This window comes from Triticum dicoccoides, chromosome 7A (genome assembly GCF_002162155.2).
Source record: "Triticum dicoccoides isolate Atlit2015 ecotype Zavitan chromosome 7A, WEW_v2.0, whole genome shotgun sequence".
Lineage (NCBI taxonomy): Eukaryota > Viridiplantae > Streptophyta > Magnoliopsida > Poales > Poaceae > Triticum > Triticum dicoccoides.
Window position 1 is genome coordinate 194,956,772 of NC_041392.1, and position 6,366 is coordinate 194,963,137.

The window sequence follows — 6,366 nt, forward strand, 5'->3', positions numbered from 1 at the left end:
TTTAATTTAGTAGTAGATGTTCTTACTGAAATGCTGAGCAAAGCTGCTGATCATAGTCTGATTGCAGGGCTTTGTCCTGAGGTCTTCCCTGGTGGCATCATCTGCCTTCAATATGCAGATGATACCATCCTTTTCTTAGACAATGACTCCACACATGCTAGCAATCTGAAAATTGTTCTAACCTGGTTTGAACAAGTCTCAGGCATGAGAATCAACTACTCTAAAAGCGAACTCATCCCTATCAACATGGATGATCAGGAGTTAGCTGACTTTCTCTCTATTCTAGTCTGTAATAAAGGTAACTTCCCCATTAAGTACCTAGGTATCCCTCTCCACTATGGTAAACTGAGGAGAGAGGATACCCAACCCCTTCTGGAGAAAATCATTAAAAGGATTGCTGGGTGGAGGGGCAAACTTCTCTCTTACAGAGGTAGATTGATCCTCATACAAGCTTGTTTGGCTAGCATTCCAGTGTATCTCCTCTCCTTCTTCAAGTTCCCTAAATGGGCAGTGAACCTCATCAATTCTCAGATGTCTCATTGCTTGTGGAATGATTTTGAGGGAAATAGGAAGCTACACCTTGCTAATTGGGCCCTAGTCTCTATGAAAAAAGATTTTGGAGACCTAGGCATACCTAACCTCCAAGAAATTAACATCTGTCTTCTAGGGTCTTGGATTAAAAGATTCTATGAGGAAGACCTGAAACCCTGGAAGCTTCTTATTGCCCATAAATACGTAGGAAATAAACCTAATATTTTTGTCCCTTCCTCCAACCCTAAGACCTCTAGATTCTGGAAAGGATTAAAATCTATTATGCATGCTGTGAAATTTGGCTACAGATGGAACATAGGGGATGGGAGTAGAACCAGGTTCTGGGAAGATACTTGGTTTGGCACATCCCCCCTAGTAGTCCAATTTTGGCCTATTTACTCTGTCCGCAATGAGCTTAACAAAAGTGTCAATGACGTTTGGGACGGTCAATGCCTAAAACTCTCTTTTAGAAGGAACTTTAGTGATAGTCTCATGGAACAATGGTTTGAGTTGGAGGAAATTGCCAAAAGCATTACCTTTATTGCCGAGCCGAATGCCCTGATTTGGCAGCTGGACAATAAGGGGAAGTATTCCTCCAGCTCCCTCTATCATGTTATCAACTTTAGAGGGGTTCAACCCGTGTTTATCCCTGCCATCTGGAAATAGAGAGTTCCCCCTAAAATTCATGTATTTCTCTGGCTTCTCTCCAAAAATAAATTGATGACTAGGGATAACCTTAGGAAGAGACACATCATCAAACCCCTTGATTGTGTTTACTGCTTGGAACAAGAGTCTTGTTCTCACCTATTTTTTGAATGTATAGTTGCTAAACATCTCTGGGCCCACATTGATGAATATTTCTCTAGTCAGATTGGCTCATCCTTCGAATCTGTCGCTAGATTCTGGATTGCTACCAAAAAGTGCTCAGTTTTAAACACTGTTAGCTCAGATGTCCTTTGGTGCCTCTGGAAATATAGAAATGCTATGATTTTCAGTAACACCTCCTGGATTTCCATTCCGCAGGTCTTGAGGTTGATCAGGAACATGGTGAGGAACTGGGCGATTCTCTCCTCCGGATCGGACAAGGACAAGTTGATGAGCTTCGTGGAAACCCTAACAAGATCCCTCCAGAAACCGTTGGCGATCACTTGTGGTTGAACAAGGCTGGACCTGCTCTGGGGCTGGACCCGTGGGCTCGTCTCAAGATCTCTGATGAAGATGATGGGCACCTCGCGCCGAAAAAGAGGGACATCCACCATGCTACGCCTTCCAGCCCGGTGTCTCCGCTTGCTTACTGGTCGCCGCAGGCCGACACGACCCCTCGGCTGAAGACCATGAAGGCTTCGCTGGACCCTCCTTGTGTCATTTGAGTGCTCTATCCACTCTGCCTTTGGCACCGCTCAGGTGATTTGTGTTATTCAGAGAACTTGTTCATCCACCCCCCTAGTTTGTAGCTTTTCTACCTTTGCTTTCGAACTGCTCTTTGAGCTGCTGTATCAGAATATGTTGTGGTTTCGTTCTCAGCAATGGAACCGGGGAGATGCTCCCTGTTTTTCTAAAAAAAATTATTTTATATGTTATTATATAAAGCTTGGTAAGACTGTAAATTTAAGGACAAATGTAATAATATCACTTATTATTTAAATATATTTATAACAAAATGCTCAGCCCCTTTTTATTTTTTGATAACATTGATGGCCCAACCCAACACTATAATTAGAATCAGCCCAGCAAAATTGTGTATTTCGAGAAAGTGCAAATGGGCTGTAATTTTTTAGGAAATAAAATAAACGAGCCGCATGGACGCTACATTATTTGTTCACCCAGCCCAGCTAATGGATGTAATTCAAAAACAAAGATCAAATTGACTGTAAATTCTACCGCGCAAAAAAAGACTGTAAATTCTGAAAAAATGGGTTGAATACGTGCCAAATTTTTGGAGGCTGAAATGTGGGCCAATAGGTCGAAGCCAATGCAAGTCATTGTCAATTTAGTCAACAAATGATTCTGACATGTTAGCCGTTGGAGTTACATCCAACGACCGGCATCCATCTTCAATCTCTCGTCTTCTTCCTCCAGCGCCGCCGGGACCACCTCCCGCCTCCTGCTGCTAGTAGCTCTGCTTAGCACGCTTCGCTACGAAGCGCTACTCCACCATTGGCTAGGCCATACCTCCACCCCTCCACACCTCCTGTTCTTCTCCACCGACTGTCGAACCACACCGCACTAGAACCAGTTAACCCGTGTACACCTCTATGTCCGCGACTCTACTCCCGGGTCTTCCCATCTCCGGCTCGTTGCTGTCCGGGGCCTCGCTGTCGTCCACCACCTTGGATGCGCTCGGCGCGGCGTGGTCAACATGGTCAACGAACGACACCATTGAAAGTAGACTATGCGTGGAGAGGCTGACAGCTGGGTCCACGGCCGCACACAAGGAAATGCCTCCTTATTATGCGCAAAATAATGATTCCTCCACCTGACATCTGGGACCCACCGGAAGGGCCTCTGTATTTCACAAAAATAATGTGCCCCCCGCTGACATGTCAGACCCACCAGCTATCTTCGCACGCAAGGAAGTGCCTCCTTATTACGCACAAAAAAATGAATACTCCCCCGGCTAGCTAGGACCCACCTTGCTGGGAGGCTGACTTGTGGGCCTACTAAGTTGACAAGGACGAAGGGCTTTGTCAACTTAGTCAATATGAATGATTCTAGCTCCAGTGACCGTACGATGTCCATGCAATGACCGTAGTGCTTCTTCAACCTCTGGTCTTCTTGCTCCAGCCGCCCAAAGCAGCGCCGGTCGTGTTGCAGGCTCCTGCCTCCCGTGGTCGGCTATGCTGCCACAGAGGCCTCACCGCCCCCTACTATTCCCACCGCTGGCCAGGCCCTGCGGCGATGATAGCCTCACACCGCAGCCGAACCAGTGAACCCTCGTAGTCCTCTCCGCGGGCTTCCACTGTCGCGTCGTCCCCTTCCTAGGCCTCGCCGTCGTCCACAGCCGTGGTGCTCTCCGCGCCGCGTGGTCAACATGGTCAAGGAACGACTTCCATCGAAAGAGTACTGTACGTGGAGAGGCTGACAACTGGGTCCACGGCCACAGCCCAATTTTTTTGTGACTTGCCAAGTAAGTCGCTTTGTCAGGCCTGTTGGGCTGCAGATCTTTCAAGACGAGTAGAGCTTTCATTCGGCTGGCCGTGAAAATGGCCCATCAGTAATGATCAATGGGTTGTACATTTTTAAAACACATCAAACCGGCAATTAGTTTCAAATATCTTTTTTCATTTCAAGATTTTAAATTACATTAATTTTTATGCGTGGAGAATTTGTTGGATTTTATATTGATATACATTTATTTTTAAAATCAGTTTGAATGTGAGTTGAAATTTCGGGATTAAAAACAGTTCGGACCGCACCGAAATATGCAAAACTTCGTATAATTTTTTAACTGTTGCCACAATATGTGCTGTAATGCTAACAAAAAGAATATGGGCTCCAAAAAAACCTTAAGAATTAGCAAATGGGATGTAAATTATTAGAAATAATGGCAGATGGGTTGTATGCTGTTTTCCACAGATTTGAGGCTTTCCTAAAAAAAGGTTGACGCACAAGCATTGACTGTTGGATGTCCATCCAATGGCCGTCGTGCTTCTTCAATCTCTGCTCTTCCTTCTCCAGCCGCTCAAACAACCACCGGCGGGACTGCCTGCTCCCTCCTTCTCGCGGCCGGCTGTGCTGCCGCACAGGCCTCACCGCTCGACCGTACTCCCATCGCTGGCCTAGCCATCCCTCTACTCACCCACACCTGCTGTTATTCTCCGGCGACGGCAGACGAACCAGTAAACCCTCGTACAGTCGTACTCCCCTCCACGTGGGAAACAACTGTTGAGTCTTCCCTGCCTCCGTGTCATTCCCTTCCTAGGCCTCGCCGTCGTCCACCGCCCTGGTGCTCTCGGCGCGGCCTGGTCATAGTGGTCAACGACCGACATGCATCTGAAGTGGACTTTACGTGGAGAGGCCGACAGCTGGGTCCACGGCCGCACGCAAGGAAATGCCTCCTTATTACGCGCAAAATAATGATTCCTCCACCTGACATCAGGGACCCACCGAAAGGGCCTCTGTATTTCGTGAAAAAACGTTACCGCCGCTGACAGCTCAGACCCACCAGCTATATCTTTGCACGCAAGGAAGTGCCTCCTTATTACGCACAAAAAATGAATACTCCCCCTGTTAGCTGGGACCCAGTATAGTGGCAGGCTGACTTGTGGGCCTACTAAGTTGATGGGGATGGAGGGCTTTGTCAACTTAGTCAATATGCACGATTCTAGCTCCAGTGACCGTACGATGTCCATCCAACGACCGTAGTGCTTCTTCAACCTCTGGTCTTCTTGCTCTAGCCGGCCAAACCAGCGCCGGTCGTGCCTCGTGCTCCTGCCTCCCTTGGCCGGCTGCGATGCGGCGGAGGCCTCACCGCCCCCTACTACTCCCACCGCTGGCCAGGCCATCCCTCTACTCACCCACACCCCCTGTTATTCTGCGGCGACGTCAGCCTCACACCGCAGTGAACTAGTGAACCCTCGTACTCTTCTACGCATTGGCATCCACTGCCGCGTCTTCCCTGGCTCCGCGCCGTCCCCTTCCTAGGCCTCGTCGTCGTCCACCGCCCTGGTGCTCTCGGCGCAGCGTGGTCAACGTGGTCAAGGAACGGCTTCCATCGGACTTGGACTGTACGTGGAGAGGCTGACAGCTGGGTCCACAGCCGCAGCAAGGAAGTGCCTCCTTATTACGTGCAAAATAATTATTCCTCCACCTGATAGCGGGACCCACCGGACGGGCTATCGTATTTCCCGAAAAAAAAACGTTTCCCACTGACTGCTGGGACCCACCAGCTACATCTTCGCACGCAAGGAAGTGCGTCCGGGGAAAAAAATAAAACGATTCGTCCCCTTACCGCTGGGACTGACCAGCTACATCTTCGCGGGCAAGGAAGTGCCTGATAGTCGGGACCCACCTGGTCGAAGCGTACGTAGCGTTGTCATTCTGGTCGCGAACATGTACGTACATACTGGTCGATGTAGAGGCGCGCACGTGTCGTAGTAGAGGCGCGCACGTAGCATTTACATGTACGTACAGCGGCCAGGGTGCAAGAAATAAAATATGGCCACGTATGTGTACATACGGGCGGGGTCTCGAACGCCTACTCGCGCATACGTACGGTGACAGCTCGTGTACATGGCTGGGTCAGAACGGAGAAACAGCGTCGTCATCGTGTTCATGGGGAGGCAACGGAATGTGTCGTGTTCATGGGGAGGCAACGGAATGCGTCGTGTTCACTGGGAGGGCTTGGACCGAACATGCGATGGAAACGAGGCCTGGCGTACCGCAGAACGGAGGAAACGGCCTTGTGTTCGACCGGCCACATTCGAAACAGGATCCTGTTCATTGGGAGGGGTCTAGCGTACCGCAAAACGGAGGAAACGGACCTCCTACGGTCGAAACGGGGGTCCTGTTGATCATGAGGGGTGTGGCGTACCGCAAAACGGAGGAAACAGACTTGTGTTGGAGTGCTACGGTCGAAATGGGGGTCCTGTTCATCGGGAAGGGTGTCGCGTACCGCAAAATGGGACTCCACGGGATATTGTTCATCTCCACCGTCGACCTCCTCCAGCCTCCACGGGCTCCTCTTCATCCAGCCTCCACGGGCTCCTCTTCATCCAGCCTCCACCGCGCGCTACTCCACCGGCTACTGTTCAACCACCCCTCCACCATCTACTGTTCATCCAGCCCTCCACACCACGGCGGCCTGTTCAACCACCCCTCCACGGGCACCCCTCC